The sequence below is a fragment of the Mytilus trossulus genome, chromosome 8, assembly GCF_036588685.1.
Source record: "Mytilus trossulus isolate FHL-02 chromosome 8, PNRI_Mtr1.1.1.hap1, whole genome shotgun sequence".
Taxonomy (NCBI): Eukaryota; Metazoa; Mollusca; class Bivalvia; order Mytilida; family Mytilidae; genus Mytilus; species Mytilus trossulus.
This window is the reverse complement of record NC_086380.1, coordinates 26,016,466-26,040,395: the sequence shown is the minus strand read 5'-3', so window position 1 is coordinate 26,040,395 and position 23,930 is coordinate 26,016,466.

The window sequence follows — 23,930 nt, the reverse complement described above, 5'->3', positions numbered from 1 at the left end:
TTGTTTCAAACAGTAATGTGGAGGTTGATAAATTCTTTCTTGTTGCCAATCCAAATCAAAAGAATTTCTTTACTAAAGTTCTACGTATAAATACGACAAACCGCTAGTGTTGGTTTATTTGGTAGCAGTAACATTTTTCTCTCTTTCAAACAGTATATAATTACATATTAATTTTATATCAATTTTACTCTAACTTACAACAAAATCGATTAACACTCATTATACGTTATGAACTAAAACTCTATAATTCGTAATCATAAATGTCGACAATCAAAGACAAACTGTACGTTGCATTTACTGTGACACATATGATGAACTGACAATTCAACATAACACGGATACCTTCCCATAACACCGCTTACGATTTCACGTGCATGTATAACCAATATCATTTAACCTAAAATAACCATGATCCGTGATACAGATATATACTGAGTGCCAATGAAAACGCAACACTTTAAAAAAAAAAAAAAAACATATATTAGAAATGATAATCTTTGAAAATAAATCGTTCTTGAAAATTAGCAATTTTAACAATAGATCGATATTTAACACAAATGTTTCATTGTTATCTTTCGGGCACAATTAGTAAACGAAACATCCAATGTAGAATCCACAACTCACAGTCCTTACAAAAAAAGTTACAACCCCGTGGTGCAGCGCAATCTCAACAGCGCCTTGGAATTGATCATCCCGGATGTCAATGTGATCCCGAGGAATGCTATTCCACTTGTCCCGCAAAGCAAACTCAAGCTGACTTTATGATATTGGTAGTGGTTTTCATCGTCTAAACCATGTCAAATCGGATGTAAAATTTGCTCAATCGGACCAAAATCCGGCTAATTCGTGACGTTTGGCAGAGGCGGTGCCAAATGTCTATGTTACAACAACAGACGGTTTTTGGTACATAATGAATAATTTTTGGTCTACATAATTCGATGTTTACACCAGATGGCCGTTTAGAAGTCACCAAGAAGGACTGTGGTGCTCTTTTACAATTTCTGGGCAAATGGTGCTTTACTGTTATTGCTTCTACTATGCCCACCATTAAACTCTCGTGACCGTCGGACAGCCATCAGAGTCGAATTCGGATATGTTAAAGACCAAATGTGTCGGTTTGTTAAACGTTTCTTGCTTTTTGTGCCCCGGGATGTGGCTTATCATTAAATGATCCATTTTGGTTGAATTTTTAGACGATTTCGGGTTATTATAGAGGCTACAACTTCAGTCTTATCGTAATTGTATGCTGTGAAAGGCTTCATTGAATCATGCCCAGAACTGCATGTCGCTAGTTGTAACAAAGTTCTGGCATTTCGTGCATTTACTTAGATGTTTATAACAGTTTCTTTACAATAATGGCGGGAAAATTCATGACATAAGCCAAGCTTTTGATGACAAAATTGTGAAAATAGTGCTTATGTTGAAAAGCGGTGAACTCGGTTTATGTCCGTTCAAAATAACCCTTTCTTCGCATTTTGTTCAAAAAAACACTCAACCGTAAAGTTGTCGACAATTATCTAAAAAGTCATTTTCAACCGACTATATATATATACAGTTATAATATAAATAAAATAAAAATTATCAGATTTTTTTGAAAAACAAAAGTATTGCGTTTTCATTGGCATTCAGTTTATTTTTATATTTTACGCAACGGAAACTGCTGATATCCAGTCAAAAGAATTAGGTTGCTATTAATTCTGCTGATTGAGTTGTCTTTTGTGTTTATTTAGATTTTTTACTTTTATATTCGAATGATCATATGTATGCTTATTACTAATACATGTGATATTAATTCTAATTTATAGGTAGCTAAATATTATCGTTTATCAATTATATTTCGACATGTGTATACTCATTCTTTCATATATTTTTTATTTTTATGTACATCCTCTGTCTTTTGATCTATCCATATTGTATATTGTTTTTGTTGTAATGATGTCACAAGTTTTTTTTATATTTTGTACAGCCATTCTTTAACCAAAAATTAAATGCCATAACTTGTTCAATTTTGTATACGGCCATTTTCAATATCAACCAGGTGTCACAATACTCAAGGAGTAGGAATTGAGATAAATCGTTTAAAAGTGCGTCTATATTAATCATACAAAACATGTCAGAATACACTTATATCAATTGTGTTTGTATTAACCTATTTCTCGTGATAAAGGCAACAGTAGTATGTCGGTTTTCAAAAGCTTTAAACCGATTACAAGTAAAAACTTCGCCAACATGCATATAAAGAAACTTTAAAAACATATCACTAAAATGACACCACTACGCGACTGAAACACAGCACGCAAAAAAAAATCAACAAAGAAACGCACACATAAACTGATAATGTATTAGTCGAAACAACATGATTTCTGCTTACTGCATAACAACAATGATCATATTCCCCAACTAGAGGCTCTAAAGAGCCTGTGTCGCTCATCTTGGTATATGTGAATTAAACAAAGGAAGCAGACAGTTCATGACAAAATTGTATTTAGGTGATTGTGATGTGTTTGTACATCTTACTTTACTGAACATTCTTGCTGCTTACAATTATCTCTATCTATAATGAACTTGTCCGTGTAGTTTTAGTGGAAAATGTAAGTAAAAATTTACCAATTTTATGAAAATTGTTGAATATTGATTATAAAGGACAATAACTTCTTAGGGGGTCATTTAACCAATTTTTCATTTTGACATATTTTTTAGTCTTAAATTGCTGGACATTATTGCTGTTAACAGTTTATCTCTATCTAACCCAAAACAGCAAAGTTTCCTTAAAATTACCAATGTAGGGGCAGCAAGCTAACGACAAGTTGTCCGATTCATCTAAAAATTTCAGGGCAGATAGATCTTGACCAGATAAACAATTTTAACCCATGTCAGATTTGCTCTAAATGCTTTGGTTTGTGAGTTATAAGCCAAAAACTGCATTTTACCCCTATGTTCTATTTTTAGCCGTAGTGGCCATCTTGGTTGGTTTGCCCGGTCACAAAACAAACTTTTTCAACTTTATAGCCTAATAATTATTCTAGCTATGTTTGGTAAAATTTGGTCCAGTAGTTTCAGGGGAGAAGATTTTTGTAAAAGTTGACTAAGATTTACGAAAAATGGTTAAAAATTGACTATAAAAGGAAAAAAACTCCTAAAGGGATCAACTGACCATTTTGGTCCTGTATACTTATTTGTAAATCTTACTTTGCTGAACATTTTTGTTGTTTACAGTTTGTCTATATCCATAATAATATTCAAGATAATATCTCAAAACAGCAAAATTTCCTTAAAATTACCAATTCAGGGGCAGCAACCCATAATCAACAAAGAAACGCACACATAAACTAATAATGTATTAGTCGAAACAACATGATTTCTGCTTACTGCATAACAACAATGATCATATTCCCCAACTAGAGGCTCTAAAGAGCCTGTGTCGCTCATCTTGGTATATGTGAATTAAACAAAGGAAGCAGACAGTTCATGACAAAATTGTATTAAGGTGATTGTGATGTGTTTGTACATCTTACTTTACTGAACATTCTTGCTGCTTACAATTATCTCTATCTATAATGAACTTGTCCGTGTAGTTTTAGTGGAAAATGTAAGTAAAAATTTACCAATTTTATGATAATTGTTGAATATTGATTATAAAAGACAATAACTTCTTAGGGGGTCATTTAACCAATTTTTCATTTTGACTTATTTTTTAGTCTTAAATTGCTGGACATTATTGCTGTTAACAGTTTATCTCTATCTAACCCAAAACAGCAAAATTTCCTTAAAATTACCAATGTAGGGGCAGCAAGCTAACGACAAGTTGTCCGATTCATCTAACAATTTCAGGGCAGATAGATCTTGACCAGATAAACAATTTTAACCCATGTCAGATTTGCTCTAAATGCTTTGGTTTGTGAGTTATAAGCCAAAAACTGCATTTTACCCCTATGTTCTATTTTTAGCCGTAGCGGCCATCTTGGTTGGTTTGCCCGGTCACAAAACAAACTTTTTCAACTTTATAGCCTAATAATTATTCTAGCTATGTTTGGTAAAATTTGGTCCAGTAGTTTCAGGGGAGAAGATTTTTGTAAAAGTTGACTAAGATTTACGAAAAATGGTTAAAAATTGACTATAAAAGGAAAAAAACTCCTAAAGGGATCAACTGACCATTTTGGTCCTGTATACTTATTTGTGAATCTTACTTTGCTGAACATTTTTGTTGTTTACAGTTTGTCTATATCCATAATAATATTCAAGATAATATCTCAAAACAGCAAAATTTCCTTAAAATTACCAATTCAGGGGCAGCAACCCATAAACAGGTTTTCCATTTCATCTTAGAATTACAGGGCAGATAGATTTTGACCAGATAAACAATTTTACTCATTGTCAGATTTGCTCTAAATGCTTTGGTTTTTGAGTAATAACCAAAAACTGCATTTAACCTCCATGTTCTATTTTTAGCCCTGGCGGCCATCTTGGTTGGTTGGCCGGGTCAAAAATCACAATAAGATACACCAATGATGATTGTGGCCAAGTTTTGAGTAATTTGGCCCGGAAGTTTCAGAGGAGAAGATTTTTGTAAAAGATAATGGAGATTTAAGAAGAAAGGATAAACATTGACTATTAAGGGCAATAACTCCTAAAGGGGTCAATTATTTGTAAATATTACTTTGCTGAACACTATTGCTGTTCACAGTTTATCTCCATCTATAATAATATTCAAGATAATAAGCAAAAACAGTAAAATTTCCTTAAAATTACAAATTTAGGGGCAGCAACTCAACAATGGGTTGTCTGATTCATCTTAAAATTTCAGGCCAGATAGGTCTTGACCTGATAATTTTTGTTTACCCCATGTCAGATTTGCTCTAAATGCTTTGATTTTTGAGTTGTTAGCCAAAAACTGTATTTTACCCCTATGTTCTATTTTTAGCCATGGCGGCCATCTTGGTTGGTTGGCCGGGTAAAAAAACACAATTTTTAAACTAGATACATCAATGATGATTGTGGCCAAGTGTGGTTTAATTTGGCTCAGTAGTTTTGGAGGAGAGGATTTTTGTAAAAGTTAACGACGACGGCCGACGACGGACGACGGACGACAGACGACGGCCGACGACGGCCGACGGACGCCGGACGCCGGACGCCAAGTGATGAGAAAAGCTCACTTGGCCTTTTAGGTCAGGTGAGCTAAAAAGGATACAAGATGTAAAAACCAATCTGATAGGACAAGTTTAAAATTATGCAAAGTGAAAGTAGCAGAACAAGCATTACATGTAGACGCGCAGAAAAAATGTAACGCGGCGTTTGCTCGCGTGCACTTCAAAGTTATAACAAGTTTGATACTCAGATTCAAGGACATTGGCGTGTCAAGCACGATTACGTGTATAAAGACCTAATGCGGGGTTCAAACATTGCGGATTATTGCTCGCGTTTGTGATCAGACAGCGATACGACACGAAAAGTGAAAAAGTCGGATTTCTATACTCAATTATCTGGAATGACCTAATGTTGTCTGAACGCAGTCGATTAAGTTCGTAAAAGATTTTTATGTTGTGGGAAGGGTACTAATAGTTCGGCAAAGCACCCGACAGGTAGATGCTTCATGTAACATTCGGGGAAACTCAGCCGATTTTGTCTAGTCGGATTACAATCGTGTCTATGTCGTGACAGATTCTGCTGTATTGGATCAGAATCCTAACAATATTCTGTGTATTCTGGACGTTGTCCGGTGGAACGGGAATGATCTGGAGATATGTTTAATTGCGTTTTTCTGTCGATTTAGTCCAGATTGCATCAAAATTTTGTCGATTGCGAACCGTTTTTGCCGAAACCGTTCCGGAACAGTCCCGTTATTAGTACGAAATTAATATTTTAAAATATGCTACTGAATAAGACATTGTTCAGGAAGCATCGATATTCAACCGTTTAAAAGCGAATTTATCCCGATAATCCCGTTCTCAATCCGCTCCTTATACAATTTGTATCTTTCGCCTGGAAAAACTCGACTGAGTCTGTGACGACTGTGTCCCTATTTTACCGAATGTAATCCGACAGAGATTAGACAGTGACCAGACAGTGAACCGAGACTGACGGAAGTTATTCGTTCGAAAACTGTCGACATACTCGGGATGATCAGGTACTGTCAGAACGTAATCCTATCACGGTCTGCTCTATCGCATTACAAACGGCTTTGTCTGGTCTCAGTCGTATTGTATTCTGTAATTGTCGGGACTCTGACGTGGATATCATTGACGAATTTCGTACTAATAACGGCAGTTTTTGTTATTGATGTATCAAAACAATTGATGTACGAATATAATTTCATAAATTTGAAACGTTTAAAATTTTTACATACCAATATAAAGAACTTTTTATCATTCTTGAAATAGACTATGAATAAAATTCCTTGAAATCACTTCCCTTCATGATAGATTGATTGGAAATTAAGCCAGAGTTATCTATTTGTGAACACAGAGAGGGACTAGCAAGCAAATTTCGATTGCAGCTAATTCATTGTTAAAACAATGTTCCACTATAAACGAATGTTATTTTATACAAATATAAGGACTAAGTTAGCTAAATCTACAAATTTTATTTGAAATTAGGAATTTTTATTGCAATATATTTATGAAATATATTGCATTGATTAATTTTGTAATTATTCAAAATTATATCAGAAACCTAAACATAATTATAAAAAAGAATGAACCTGTTAAGGGGAGACAATTCTCGGATAACTTTTTCGAATTGGCACATAATACCACGGAATGTCACTCATCATACAAATGGCACATCCATATAATTAATTAACTGCGCAATAAAATATGTTATGAAAACCAGATTAACCTTTGAGTTTGTTGCTGTCTGTTAAATGTAACTTTTAAGCTCCGTCATAGTTTTCCACTGCAGTGATGCGGATATTAAAAAAATTGCGATTAAGTATGTCTCTCCTATTTCCTAATAGATAAGTAACTAACCGCACGGGAACATTAATTTTTAATTAACTGTTAATGTTTTACTATTAATATGCTGCTGTAGAATAAAATCACAATCTACAAACTGTGATCAGCGTCGAACAAACATGATACTTACGTTTATATTGAATAAATTTTATCATTTTCAAATGCATATTGTATTTCTCATTTTGTATTGTACTTTGACTAAAGCAAGAAATGCAGAACCGACAACGGCCTTGATATACGTTTATCAGACCATACAAAACAAGACACTTGAGAAGATACTCACTTGAATTTTTCATCAGGCTTATGTGTAGTAGCCTTGAATTTAACCAATTTTAGAATAGTGCAATAGAGTTAATAATTTGTTTTCTCCGAAAAACCATATGTCACAAATATGAAATAAAATTTTAAAATTTGACAAGCATTGGGCAGATATTTTATAAATACGCAACACATTCATATTTCTACTGGATGCTGTCGAAAGGCAGTATAGTGGACCACAATAAACCGTGGAATAAGACTATATCTATGAGTTGTTTATGTTGACATAAAATAGAGGTTATCATATAAATTAGATAGTTTTTTTAAAGAAACGACAAAAGATCGTTTTTACTATAAATTTCAACAAATCACACGTACAACATATAATTGCAAAGAGAAAAAAAATGTTTTTTTTTTAGATATACATATCTATGATGATCTCGTAATGTGACGATTTCGATATTTGTGATGATCTCGTAAAAACATAATTGTTACCAACCTTTTCATGCTTTTGTTATAAATCATTATTCTAAAGAAGTGCAGTTTATTAACGGTAGTATTCTTTTGTAGAAAATAAGACAAACAGCCGATGCATTGCATCTTGACAATTTTTAGTTCTGTTAATCTACATCATTTACACATGATCAACGCATGGGGTAAAATAAGAAAAAAAAACATTTGTTTTATACATACTTAAGGTAGATCACAAGTATATATTTTTTGAGACAGAATTTTTTTATAATTTGCCAAAATGAAGATTTTACTATGCTCTTTTCAAAAATTAATAAAAAGTATGGGTAACCGTGCTATTTTTCAAGAAATGAGTCGTTGAAAATTGCAAAAATTTGGTTAGTTTGTTCTTGAAAAAACACATTAGTGTGCTTAAAAAAAATACTATGAGATAGAATTTTGAAATAAATTGTGAGAAGAAAGGATTTATAATATGTTTTAAGAAAATAATAAGAAAACCTGGTGTCACCGAACTTGTTTTCTTGCTACAAGTAAAAATAAAAAAAACCTATATGCCCAGTCTAAATTTTGTACTAAAAGAGTTATCTCCCCTTAAATGGCTTATTTAAAAAAAATAGTTTAAAACCCCCCAAAAATTATATTTGTTACAATATTTTGTATAATACAATTAATAAACAGGTTTTCTTCAAATAGAAAAAAAACAGTCTTACTATTGAATTGCAAATCTATCTCTAAATTTGCAGATTTAGGCAAATAACTAGACCGATTTTGTACTGTGATTGTACAATCCAAGATGGCGGTATACCATCAATCTAACTTAACATTCGCTGAATTTGGCACAACTTTTGGATTTTTCAGGTCATCAATAATCTTCAACTGTGTACATATTGACATTTTAACTATTTTTATCTGCGCGTCACTGATAACTCTCGTGTAGACAAAACGCGCAACTGTCGTATTAAATTAAAAGTCAAATACCTTTGCTACCTATTTACACATGGGATGATCTAAAATCAGACAAATACACAGATTTGGTGGTTTGAGAAGTTTTCTTATATTAAAGTTGTGCAAGGCATAATTTTAAATACAGTTTGAATAATGTACATGTATCGCAAAATTCTGATGAATTCTTTCGCAATGTGAACAACAAGTTACAACCTTTTTTTAAATTTTGGAAATCACGGTTCAAAAGTTACGTCATCATATGATGCATTTTATGACTTTTTAATTCATGAAATGTGAGGTACAAATTTATAAAATAATGTATCATGGACATCTTAAGGATGCTTCCCAAATAGATGATAATTCTTAATTGTATTTATCGAATTAGGAGGTTTACAAGGCTCAGTACTGAAATATGTTTATGGTAACTGTCGACCTTGGTGTATAAAAAAAACTCGTTCAGCCTCTGGACCTTAGATGGCAGAGGGATATGAGATCACACTATCGAACGACGAAACCAATTTTGGGGAGAAAATCACCATTCTTATTTATGACATTGGATGTTTTTCAGGCAATATCTTACTGACTTGCGTTTGATTTGTAACTATGAAATTTTCCTCATATTTAAAAAGAAAAAGTTCCAATAATAAAGAAACTATGTAATGATAATAGAAAGTTACATATTCCTCAAAATAAATAGTTAAAAAATCATGAACATACTACATTATAAGTGTTAACTATTACACTGTTGAATCGCTGTTTACCGTGCATGATAAAGTGTTGTTTTTGTATATCATTGATTGTTGTTTTTTATTGATTGATTGATTGTTGGTTGCTTAACGTCCAGTGGCAAATATTTCATGCATATTCAGGACGAGAACAAGTTCACAATAAATACAATAGGTAGGTTGATATAATAGAGGATGATGGTCGGGGTTATTAGGACTGCCACTGGACAATGAGGGTATATTGGATAGAGACAGAAATTTTGCCTTGCAACAGGCCACCTACGGACCCCTCAAAGAGTTGTTGCAAGGGTTCTTAACGTGCAAAGAGCGTGGCACTCTCTTTACACGAGGCATCGGATTTAACGTCCCCCTTCTGACCGGACGTGACTGCGAACTTATACATCCCGCACAGCCAAACGGACGCCCCACTTCGGCAAGCGTTTTACTGCCGGTCGGGAGAAGACCAAGTGACCATATTTCTATACCCCAGTCACCCTTGGGGATTTTGTATATCAAATTAGTGTATGCTATATTATTTTCTTAGACATGTGGTGTTTGTGTTTGATTTTTTCTGTTGCAATTTTCCTATCAATTTTGACAGTTTAGTAGTTATCTTAAAATAGATCGTATTTTATTTTACAAATCTCCTTTCTGACTTAAATTGAAAAGTATTTACCGTTACCAGATTATGATGTCTGTATTATATATGTTACAGGCATTTTCTGAATTTAGGCATTTTGTAAAATGACTGAATTTTCAGTCGTTTTGTAAAATGCCTGAAGTTGACAGGCATTTTACAAAATGACTAAAAAAACCTAGTCATTTTGTAAAATACCTGAAATCTTTAATGAAAATTTCACAAATTGCCTGGTCTGTTTCAGGCAAATAGTCACGGTAAATATGAAATATCAAAAAAGTGTTATATGGAACAGAGAAAACTATGAAACTATTTTGAACAAAGGAGTAGGTCCAGTAAGGACCGATTTTTGCCTCAAATTTCAGGTTCATCTGACGAAAGATTTTGACCACTTTTAAACACTTAAGTGTCTGTTTTATTTGAATCAATAAGTTTATTTGAAAGATTTTAACTGATTAAGTCATAACAAACGCAACGATTCAAGCTGAAATATGAAAAATCTATCAAATATGCCAAAACGTTTCACTTTTCAAGACTTTCAATTAAGCATGACTTAATGATGCTGGTACCCTATATATGTACATTGTATTGTCCAAAACAGCCCATATTTATGTAGCAGAAGCATTTTACTGGCCAATAAATAACTAAAAGTTTACAGTTTAACAATTTTGTAAAACTACTATATTTTGGGGCCAAAAAGGGGTCTTACTGGACCTACTCGGATTTAAGATTGGAATTAAGGACATTCCATTTCTTCTGTTGAGCTATAATTTATTTAAAATTTCCAAAACAAGTGTCAATTCGAGGAGCCAGGAGTTGGTTTCACATAAAAAAAACCATTTTAATAAGATTGGTCGTAAGTAAACTGGATTGTTCATGACTTGCGATCAATCTAAGTCGTTATTTTTTTGTGAAACTACTCCTGAATTGCTCATCTTGCAAAATATTGAAAATAAAAATATGATGCACTCAAGTAATATTTTAACAATTGGTCAAGTAAAAACAAGGACATACTCACATAAAAAAAAATGAGTTAACTTCTTTTACCATTAAATTGTCTCATAGGCTTATTGAATATGCATGAAATATTTGCCACTGGGAATTCAGCATGCACCGATTCGTTGAACTGGAAATAAAAGATGGAATACAACGTGGACTTTCCACCAGGAATCAGTTTGAACTGTCTGATTATTGCTATTCAATCTGCAATTATGATAATGAAATATCCTTTAGAAAAGCTTTCAGTAAAGTGTTTTTCCGTGATGGTCAAGGTAACACAAAATGTGGCTGTAGTTCGAGGGATAAGACTAGATGTAACACTAAGAGTTGTCTTTGCAAAAAGTAAGGACAAATATGTAACAGTCGCGGTCACCCGAACATTACATGTAGCAACAAATTAAAGTCATCTTCAGTGTTTATGAAAATGATTTAATTACAATTTAAAACTGCAACTGTTTTAAATTGCATGCTATATTTAAATAATGATAGAATAGAATTATCTATTTGATATTTCAAGTCGTTAAATAATGAGTGCATTCCATTCAGTTTTTAATCTTTTAGGCATTTTGTAAAATGCCTTACATTTTTTTCAGGCATTTTATAAAATGCCTGAAAAAAAAAGTCAATTTGTAAAATGCCTAAATCATGCAGGCATTTTAGAAAAAAACTAAAAATTTCAGTCATATTACAAAATGCCTAAATTTAGAAAATGCCTGTAACATATACAAAGGGAATGAATAAAACATGCGAAGCATTTTGTCACTTTTTTATGTATACACATCGAAAATATTCAAATGCAGTTTGCATATATGCATATACAGGAAAATGCAATTTATAAAATAGATAAAACAAACGATTTTGAATTTTAGTGTGATATACTTGATTATAAACTTATTGATATCATTAATGCATTTATATATATATATATATAAAGATGTATTGCAGGAAGTCTAAGAATCAACAATAGAGAGCCAATAAGACAAAAAAGGTAACATACACAGTTATGTTTGAAATTATACAAATGAAGTTATGCATCTCCTTCACACAAAGCACTGATTCCTTGTCCGGCTTTTGCTTTCATATTTTTTTAATATTTTTTGGTTTTTAGCTCTCCGTTGCTTTAAAAAGCTTTTGATTTTCAAATAGTTTGGTATCGAGCATCAATGAAGAGACACTAGCGCGAAATGCGCATTTGCTGCAGACAAAATGGTACCATTTATGTTATCAAAAAAGAAACGCAAGTAATTAATTATATATAACCTTAAACTATTTGTGAGTCACAAGTCAATGATATTGGAAACAAACAATTAATCTACAGAACATGCACTATAGCAGTCGACATCTATAATTACGTAATATACAGATGTTTATATAATATGTCAAAGTTTGGTTTTTCCGAAATAATCAACTCAACCATTTGTTAGGCCTTTGAAGAAAAATATTGCCATTACTCAGAACGAGGTAAACACATTTTAAAAAGATATATCTAAAACAACTTCTGATTATTGATTCTGAGTAAAATCAATCGCTTTTTTCCATTTTCTCTTTCAAAGATAGCAAGTCCACCATCATAGCAACTGTATCATCGTTTGTTGGGGTTTGTGTTGTTGTTTGTTTGTTAGCTTTATAACTATACTTGAAGCACAATAAAAGTGCTGAAAAGAATGTATATCAGTTCTTTAATTACTTTCAATTCCATTTATCCTTTGAATTGACAACTTGTTTGGTTGTTGAATTTATAAGTTTTATTTGATATTAATTAGGATATGTCTAAAGAAGAGATTGATATAAGAAAATTATACGCAAAATTCCAATCAATGTCATACCTCCCTCCGTTTTCCAAAATAGGACAAATTCAAACAAAAAACCCAACAGACTGGTTTATGATAAAGCAATAAGCTACAAATTGAATAACATACAACAACCAACAATCAAAAACAGCTTCTGAATTACAGGCTTATCACACGGCTAAACAGATTTTGTGAGAGCTAAAACCTTTTAAATGTGGAGTCTGAAACTTGTCATATCATTAAAAAGACACGAAGTACAACATCAACTTTCATAAAGACAAAAGACACAAAGAACCGATTTACTGAAAGCTATTTCGATAATTTTCTTTATTTTACTCTTAATTTTTATTGTTGATGTTGTCAAACTTTATCGTAATTATGTAAACGTAAACGAGTTGAGATGACCAATGATTATCTGTTTATCGCTATTTTACCTCTTACGACGTTGTCAATTTCGAGTCAATTTCGTAAGTAACGCCACGTGCCTGCTAAATTTCTAGCGATAATTTTTCCATCTCAAGCGAGTACCATGATATGAAAATTATCACAAAAACAGATCAAATGGAAAATGGACAAAATAGCGATAATATAAGTTATGCTACTTGTACATGTTGTAGCTGATTCGAATTGTAAAAGTTTAAAATAAATAATATTAAATATTAATTTATTCCAAAACAAATTTAGTGTATATAATACATGCACATAATGATGTTAGTTATATATTTGCACAAATGATATAGAAGTTACTTAGGAGCAAGCAGATAAAAAAATATACAAAATACATGATAGCAAGGTGATGCAAGTAATATTTTAATCTTGATTTAAATGATTCCTTCGGTTATAAAGTATAAAAAGCGAGTACTGCCCTTAATTTCTTAAAATGTGCATATACTCTTTTTTTCAGGACAAAAGTTGGTGTTTACCCTGATTTTCATCAGGAAAATGGTAAAAAAGTGAAAAGCCCTATTTCATCAAGTCAACACAAGACATTAAGAAAACATAATATTAGCGATCTTGATGTTTACATTGAAGATGCTGGAGTCACACCAGTTGCACATGTTGAGTAACAACTAACATCAGAAAACCGCCTAATGGAGAAATTCTAATAAGACAAAAAAATAACCTGAATAGGACTAAGTTTCACAGATATGTGGAGTTCTACATGATTTTTTTCTCTCACTAATATAGATTTAAAAAAAACTACTTTAGACGGCTTCCTCTCGTATCATTTATATAAATTTTACGGACGAGTTGGTTGACCGTTATGGAACAACCGTATCACACATGATATCGGATATGTTCCTTACGTCGTAACTACAATCAATCCCCTTCCCTTTCACGAATTTGACCTACCGAATTAGACTATTTACCGGATTTGTAATCACATAAGCAACACGAAGGGTGCCGCATGTGGAGCAGGATCTGCTTACCCTTCCGGAGTAAGGTTATCATTTACAGATACAAAGTGTTTATAGCATGATGTTTTCAGAGCTATATTAGTAGTGTAAAAAGGTATCAATATCTCAAAATTTACATGAATTGGACGGAGACTTACAATTGTAACCATTCTGGAGACCTACTGGTGGCTTTCGGTTGTTGTCTGTTTCCTTGTCGGTTGGTTGTCTCTTAGACATATTTTGATGTTCATTCTCAATTGTATTGTACTGCAATACTGTTACCATCCACCGTAACTTTTTAAATTACTTTTTTCACATCTTCCTTAATCATCTCATTAGAAGTTTAACCTTTTGAAATGTTTGCCATATCACATGTTCAAAGCTAACTGTGTACTTTTAAAATTCATCTACGACACTCAATTCATATACCCATTTTGGTCGATGCCACTGCTGGTGGACGTTTCGTCCCCGAGGGTATCACCATCCCAGTAGTCAGCACTTCGGTGTTGACATGAATATCAATTATATGGTCATTTTTTATAAATTTTCTGTTTACAAAACTTTGAATTATTCGAAAAAGTAAGGATTTTCTTACCCCAGGAGTAGATTACCTTAGCCGTATTTGGCACAACTTTTGGGAATTTTGGGTCCTCAATGCTCTTCAACTTCGTATTTGTTTGGCTGTTTATATTTTTTGATCTGAGCGTCACTGATGAGTCTTATGTAGACGAAACGCGCGTCTGGCGTATAAAATTGTAATCCTGGTACTTTTGATAACTATTTACATTCAATAGAGATCGCAACATCCATGCCATCTTAACCTACATTTGTAAGATCTTTTTTTTAAATTTGAATTTAGTTAATAAGTTAATTTTATTCCAGTAAATTGGATGAAGTCAAGTATTTTATATTTGTAGCATACATCGTAGTGTCCTTTACATAAAATGCTTGAGTAAAGATATCAAGTAGAGTAAAAAACACGACTAAATCCAACGTTAATTGCCATACTTTGTCTCGAATCGCTAACAAATGAGTCAATGGAAATGCAGCATGACTTATTAAAAAAAAGTCAGGGAATCACAACTCAATCAAAAGTTTTTTAAAATCGGATTTGACAGCAATCCGTATGTGAACAGGTCAGATGACTCTTCGTTATAAAACAACGGGAACATGCCTCTATCAATATAACATAAAACATGCAATGTGTTATGCATATGTTAAATCGGGGTGGTGACAGTAAATACGTTTTCAGTTTAAAATCTACACGTTTTACCTCATTATCAAAGCTTGAAAATTAGATTCGTCAGGCGAATGTATCGGTTGAGAAAAGAAGTATACTGTTGACATATGTGTGAGACATCAAATATAGATTTAAACGCCTTTGAACATTAAAAGTTTCAAATTTCTCTGTGTTTTAGGAAAGATGAAAATGTGTTATTGATATCATTTTTGAATAGTTCATTATACATAAATTTATTCATTCGAACAACCTGACATCTTAAAAACACGTTACACAAAATAAATTTTGTTTTCATAACCTTGAACTTTTTGTCATCATCATAACAAATACAAAGTGATTTTTTAAAAACAATAATATACACCCGACATTTAAGCATTGCAAAATATTATGGCTTATGTCACAATTCTTTTATAAAACATAAAAATTGTATAACTATTTGCTACTCTAAGAATTTTAAAGGTGTAATTAGAAACAAAATATTTAGGTCATGCCAATCGTATTATGAAATGTCGCACAAATGTTTTTTTTTTCGAACAAAAAAAACGATATCTTTTTTGGATTGAAACTATTGATCAATTTATAAATGATGAACTATGAACGCTTTTTGGAAACTGCCTTCCTTTGGAACGGACAAAAATTAACAAAAAATGAATTCAGGAATGTGAAATATGGTTACATTTGTTTTATGCCGGAATTGTTTGACCAATATACAATCATGTGAAATATCGGTTGACCATTACAAAGGAGTAGGTCCCGTAAGAACCAATTTTGGCCCAAAAAAACAGCAATTTTACAAAATGGTTAAAATATTTATTTTTAGTTCCTTATAGGACAGATTAATGCTTCTGCCACATAAATATGGGCAGTTTTTGACAAAAATATGCACACATATCGGCTACTAGCAGCAATAAACAATGCTAAATTACCGAAATTTTCATCCTCTTACACAGCTACTTTTGCATACATACTATTTCTGTACTAAACATTTGTAGTACTGGAAATCTACTTTTAATATTCAGTACTATTTTGTTACTCTAAAATTATTGTAATATTTAGGTACCTGTATTTTACAGTACTTTATTTGAAATTCAGGTAGTACAGATTTTTGGTAACTACCGTTACATGTTCAGCATTTTGAAAGCTTTTCTACTTCAAATCTCTTAAAGTTATGATTTTCAAACAGGGAATATTGTATTATTTCAGTAACAAAATATTTAGTACAAATCAAGTACTGTACAATACAAGTACCTAAATATTACAATAGTTTTAAAGTAAAGAAATAGTACTAAATATAAAAAGTAAGTTTCCAGTTCTACATATTAAGTACAGAAATAGTACCTATGCAAAAGTAGCTGTGGAGGGTTTTTCCATACATATGTGTCTTCTTACGCATACTTACCATCTAATATGAGTCAGTATGGGGGAAATGGAGAAACAAGTGATTCAGTTTCTGTCATTTCAATGTCCTTGTCCGTGTTGTCCTTAATTCCTGTCATTTCACTAATATGTGTATAGATGATTTTCAATTCACAGTTTAATATCTTATATGCAAAATATTGTGACCCAAGAAATAAAATAGACACTGAATAATATCTTAAGGCTTATAAATCCCGAAGCTTATCCCAAATCACAGCTTTTATTTGTGACCCAAGACAATCAATAGTGCAGCTTTTAATTATAGCTAGTACTGCAGCTTTTTATGAAACTACTACTGCACTTTTTTATGAAAGGTACTACTTTGTGTATGAAATGACAAGCAAGGCAAAACCAAAAAGGACAGAGCTGGGAGAGACACTAAATGACACATTACATCAAAAAATGGTTATATTCAGGTCGATTCTCAATAATGAATATTGCTTATTATTCAAGTCGGTCATTTTAGAAATAGCTGCCATTCTGAATTTCAAAGATAGGTCAAAACAAAATCTTGCTATACACCAAGTCATTCAAATATGGTGATTTTTGTGCTTTCAGCATCGAATCAACGGTGTTTTTTTCTATACTGGAAAATATTTTAGAACGTGCGTCAGCCATCTTGAAATAATCCGCCATATTGAATTTTGAGGGTGGGTTCATAGCTAATATTTCTCAGTACACAAAAATGTACCATCATGCAAAAAATGGTGCTTTTCTCATTATTTGAGCAATTTTTTCATCGATCGGCCGGACTACAAACATGGATTAATGAAATAATACATGTTAAGCCTATATGGTACATTGGATTGGGTTCAACCTATCATCAGTAACATATGTTACTGGCATACTGTGTATCACCTTAGGAGCTCTTAAAGTATCGAGGAACATAAAATTTACCTCCTCATAATACACATTCCTACTTGTTTAGAAAATTAACAGTCAGATTTTAATCAGATCGAAAATGGTACTCTCATTCTAACTCTAAAATATAGACGATAAATAAGTAAACGAAACATCAATTAAACAGACGTTGTATGCACGTACCATGATGGTCTTAGAGAGGTCATTGAAAGCAGTTGTTTATACTCTATAATCTACTGATATATATAGACATGCCATGTATATATTTCTATATAATGAATTTCTTCTTATGTAGAACACTGTATCTCATATTGAGTTGCATTTGATAACTAAATAGAAATAGCAGTGCTTTCTGCTTATTAGCTGTTTTGCTTACTTCGGGGTAAAAACTAGAGGCAAAGATAATGTTTGGCAATTGATCATCTTTGGAAGAAAAACGACCAATCAATAAGGTTTTAAGTTAAGGACTTAAAATTTGTTATTTTATATTCAGTTTTGCATAACGTCTAAAGAAAAATCGGATGTTTCATTCTTGACGAAATATGGTATTCAAAAGGAAAAGTCTTGTTGGTGTACTTGCATTGATATTAAACACAAATCTTATTTTAGCAGAAGGTAAGCTTTGTTAAATGACAGACTGCCATATTAATATTATTTGCAATCAACATACCTTGGTAAATATTTTAAAAGCATTGATTATCGTAAAAACGAGTGTGCAGTAAATTTTACCCCAAATTTATACCGATAAAAAATCAGTTTATAACTAAAGTATTATAAAAAGCAATAGTTGTTTATCGCTTGTCAAAAGTCATACATCAATTGAGAGAAAACAAATCGGGGTTACAAACTAAAATGTAGGGAAACTGTTGACGCTGATATAAAAAAAAAACATGTTATGATTGCCAAATGAGACAACCCTCCATAAGATACCAAATGACACAGAAATTAACCACTTATGCCAATACTTATATCAGAAGAATCAACATAAGCACCGATACAAATTATACAAGCCCTATATAGAGGTAAACACTAAAAGTATGCAACGTCCTTTATGGTGCTATGAGGTATTTAAATGTCATGGTAAATATATGTAGTGTTTTTTTATTGTATTTTTTTATTGTATCTTTTTTTGAATGATTTTAATAGTACATATTTAATCAAAGAGGGACGAAAAATACTAAAGAGGCAGTCAAACTCATAAATCTAAAACAAAATGACAACGCCATGGCTAAAAATGAAATGACAAACAATAGTACACGTGACACAACATAGAAAACTAAAGAATAAATAACACGAACTCCACATTATCAAGAAAATATATTATAGATTTTAAATGTTTTAGGTCATGTTAGTCTAAAAATATTGTATACACGTTACAATTCAGCTTTCACTAGTTGTTACGATGTTCCGAACCATATGAGTATTTTGACCATACGCGTATGGTAATTACCATGGGAATAATACTCATATGGTACGACCATACGCATATAGTTATTTTCACTTGATTGTCAAAAGAGTCAACACATTTTATACCGAAGGCCGTTACCAATGTTCATTACCGATTTGTTATTACGAGTAAATGGCAATATGTCGACTAAAACAATTTCAAAAAAATCTTAATGAACTGTTACACATTTAGTCAATGAAAAGTTTCATTTAAGTTGTCTGGTGAATATGGTGTATACCAGTCATTTTACGATATTTGATATCTTCTTAAAAACATGGTCATTGTAGACATCACAATGGTCAAATACATTGGTATCACTGTTCCCAGCTGGAAAACGGGCTAGCTTTTCACTCGCAAACAAAAGATGTTACTGAAAATGATTTTGCACAAATTTCTTGCAAATGCAAGAATCTATGATACCGTTTTGAAGTGAATGTCACACCAAGCCTACATGCAAGAATGTAACTAGTGATGAAAACTTACCATGACATCAATACTTATTGTCTACGTTGTTTTTCGATTATAAAATTGATAAATTGTCATGTATGACCAAACGAGTATGATACTCATACGGTCCGACCTTACGCGAACGGTCGAACCATATGAGTATTCTCATATTGCCATGACAATACGCGTATGGTCTAATTACTTATATAGTCTGGAACGTAGACACTAAGTTGTTTCTTTTTTTTTAAACTCGTATTTAAAGTTTATGCACATTGTGTTGTTAAGTTGTTGTGCCTTCAGTGCTATACCCATATATACATTCTTCATGTTCTTAATTTTGTATTTCAATTATCGAAATATATATGGAATAATAGAAAAAAGTAAAATCACAAAAATAATGAAATCCGAGGAAAATTCTAAAATGAAATTACCTAATCAAATGGCAAAATCAAATGATAAAACCCATAAAACAAATGGACACCAACTGTCGTATTCCTGAGTTGGTACAGGAATTTTGAAATGTAAACAATATCATCAAAATTTTTGTAAGTCAGACGCATGCATCGTCAAAAAAACATATCAGTTGGGCTCGAATAAAAAGATATAAAAGGACAAATATAGTACAACGTTTTTGAATGTAGTTCATGCATTGCATTTACACATTTGTTATGTTCAAAATGTAATATTGTGCACATTATAATTCAAATTAAATGTTTCACCAATAATGTTGTTACTATTCTATATAACTGAACGAAACAAAGATATTTTCTTCTCTGTTTTTTTATATTGCTGGTAGATTTAATGACTTTATGTTAAATTTTTACTATACTGTGTCAATACAACTTATAATATGAGATTATATCAGAAATTCATTATACGAAATAGTCCAAATATCAATTTCCAGACTATATTTATGAGTAAATATATAAATCCAAAACATAAAGATGATAGAAAACATATCTGTGCAAACAAGTGAAAAGTTCGGAGGTTCACACCGTGTATACATGATTTATAAAATAACAACTTTATTTTGATTAAGTAGATATATCAACTTAGGTATATTCAAGCTTTTATTGTTTTGTGATCAAACAGAAATATAATGAACATTTGAGATAATTGCTATTTGCATTTCTAAATTTTTTCATTACAAACATTTTTCTTTTTTATGTAAGTTCTTCGTATTTAAAAAAAAATATCTATCTAAGTGATGGCGTAACAAAACTCATAGACTTTTAATATGTACAGATCGCAAACTGCTAGCAGCAAGTTCAAAGAAACTGATGTTAATGAATATAGATGGAACAAATCATGAAGTGATTGTTCACAACGACATGTACAATATAAGAAGTATTGCCTATCATGAGACAAGGAAATACATATATTTCACAGAATATCAATCAGGCAACATTACACGGTCAGTAGGGACATACATTTATAGATTAAACAGTTATATTAGTATTTGGTAATTCAATTTGATCAATGCAAAAAACATAAAAAAATAATATGTTTTAATATAATGATGTATGTACTATTTCAAGTCTGTATGGGTCAAGGAAACCGTGTTATATCGCAGAAAACAAAGCGTTAACGTATTCCTAATCTAACAATTGAAAACTTCAGTAAATTATGATAACATACAATAAAAATTTAATCTAAGCTGTCCATTTTAATTTTTTATGTAATTATATTACGGAATGCAACATAATAGTGGTCATACGCAGTCCTTATCAACATGTCAATACTAATTTGAGCAAAGAAATAAACTTTATAAAAAGGTTTAAATCGTCTTCTTGAATCCTTTAGTCGGTATCTTTCCCAAGAACAGTATATGGAACTTGTCGTAAATTTGCAAAGCACAGCAGCCGAACATACAGCACGATTTCATAACACCATATTGTTTTATCTACCAAAAAGAAACAAAGCCAAAACCATGCTGTATTTTTTATTTTTTTTCGTTTGAACAATAAAAAGTCAGTCAACTACTACATATATTAGCGGTGAAGGACATAAAAAAAATCCTAACTACTGCGTACTGCATCAACCGATATATTTAGATGTATCATTGAACAATTTCCACCATTTGGTGTGAACTTTTAAGAAAACACTATATTATTTTCTGTTGCATGTAGGTTCCATTTTCCATCGGATGATTATATTATGGAAGTAATTGTTCAACAAAATTCAGAACATGTAGTTTCTGGAATCGCAGTTGATTATATCAACGATTATTTATACTGGACAAGCTCACATGACTCCAGCGATGGCAAAATACTGAGATCTAATCTTGATGGATCAGACATAACGCCTATACTTGATTTCAGTAGTTATGGTTCTCTGGGGATTTAAGAAGTAGATTTGATCAATGGGTAAATGTTACTCACATATTCTATATTTAAAAATCTGATACTGATCACCTATTGGCATTTTTATATGTTATGTTTGTTCATCTTACATTTTTTTATAATATTTGTATATCATGCTTATATTGTTCCTTTTTGTCCTTTTTCTATTATTATTATTACTTTAAATTTACTGTTTAGTCTGTTTTAGGTAATACCCATTTGACCAGGCTCAATACTTATACATTCTATCAATGTGTTTGTAATATCTTTTGTTTTTGCTGGTGTAATTTGTACGTGTAGCTGTTCGTGTTTCTTTTGTACAAATGAGGTGGCGCTGTACTTTTATACATCCCGTCATTATGGTTTAGTTCTTTTAAAATTCAATATCTTCAATGATCTATTATGTATTTGAAAATACTTTGAACGACAAAATTATTTATATCTGTCTGTTGTTTGTATTATCTTTCATTTTTGCTGGTGTGTTTTGTACGTGGTATTTTTTTTAATTATTTTTTTGTGGTTCATATGACGTAGCTTAGTAATTTTAACATCCCACCATATATGTTATTGTTCTTTTGTAATGTAAGTATTTTATTGTTCTATTATGATATTTAAATAATTTGAACTGCAAGTTATTTTAAATCTCTTCCTGAGTGTCGTAACATTCAGTAACATCAAACACTTGACTTACTACTCGAGTTGATGTGAACCTCGACATGCAGTTATTTGGGATGATTTAAAATACATATACAAGTAGCAAAGCATGTGGTTGTAGAATTTTCTATTTCATTTGTTCGTGCTTCTCTTTTATATATTTGTTTGCTTTTGTTGTGATTGAGATTGTGACGCGGCGATGATGGCTGTTTCTTTGTTCTGACAATTTCACCTATCAAGACTACTTATTTTCACGCATTGTTATAAAAAAGACGGAATTCAAATCGACTGTCATACAAGTGAGAGGTTTAGCGCTATAAAACCAGTTTCAATTCATTTTCTACATTTAAGAATGTCTGCACCAAGACTGGAATATGACAGTTGTTGTCCATTCGTATGATGTGTTTAATCATTTGATTTTGTCATTTTGTTTAGGTCTTTCCGCTTTGAAGTTTCCTCGGAGTTCAGTATTTTTAGCTAGTTTACTTTCATTGAAATTATACATAATTGTTCAAACAAATTTTCCATTCTTTTTACGGTCTATATTAATGGTCATAATAAGCGTACTTGACGGTTTCTGTGTCGCTTATATTTGAACGTGGCAGGATTATACCTTTAAAGATTCAAATTTACATCAATTATACAATGGTAGATAGCTGTATGTGTGTATGTTTTGTAAAGCTACAATAGTATGGTGATCTGTAACATGCTATCATGGGTTATAGAGAGGGATCGTCGACAACAAATACATTTTAAAAAAAATTCTGCACGTGCCTGTTTCTAGTCAGGAGGTTGCAATTCAGTTGTCGCGGTTTTTGTTGTATATTTTAATTGTTTAACTTTTATTTTTTGTTTATATTTTTTATAGATTATTCTGCAATATATGTTTTTCTCGTCCGTTTCGGACATTCGACGACCTAGTGTCCTCTTTCAAAAACACATACTTAAGGGAAACTACATATGCGTAGTATTTGTACATGTAGTAGTGAGCATTGAATATCTTGATTTTCAATGAAAAATGTCATTATGGAAAGCTATTAGAAAGAATTTATGTTTAAAAAGGGAAATATAGAACATGCAGAACTTTGCTTCTTATCATTTCTAAAAAGAAAAGATAACGAAATAAATTAAACAACCAAACCAAACAACCGAACAACTAGAGAAGGGAATATGTACTGTCATTCGCATAAATCATTCTACATGTTCTAGAAATATTAAACACATTTTCTCTTAATGATGTGAAATATTGATCACCTGATATTTCTATGTTATACTAAGTGCATTAGCAATTATCACGTGATTATGATTTAAAAACTATTTGAACGAATACAATTAATATTATCAAGAAGTT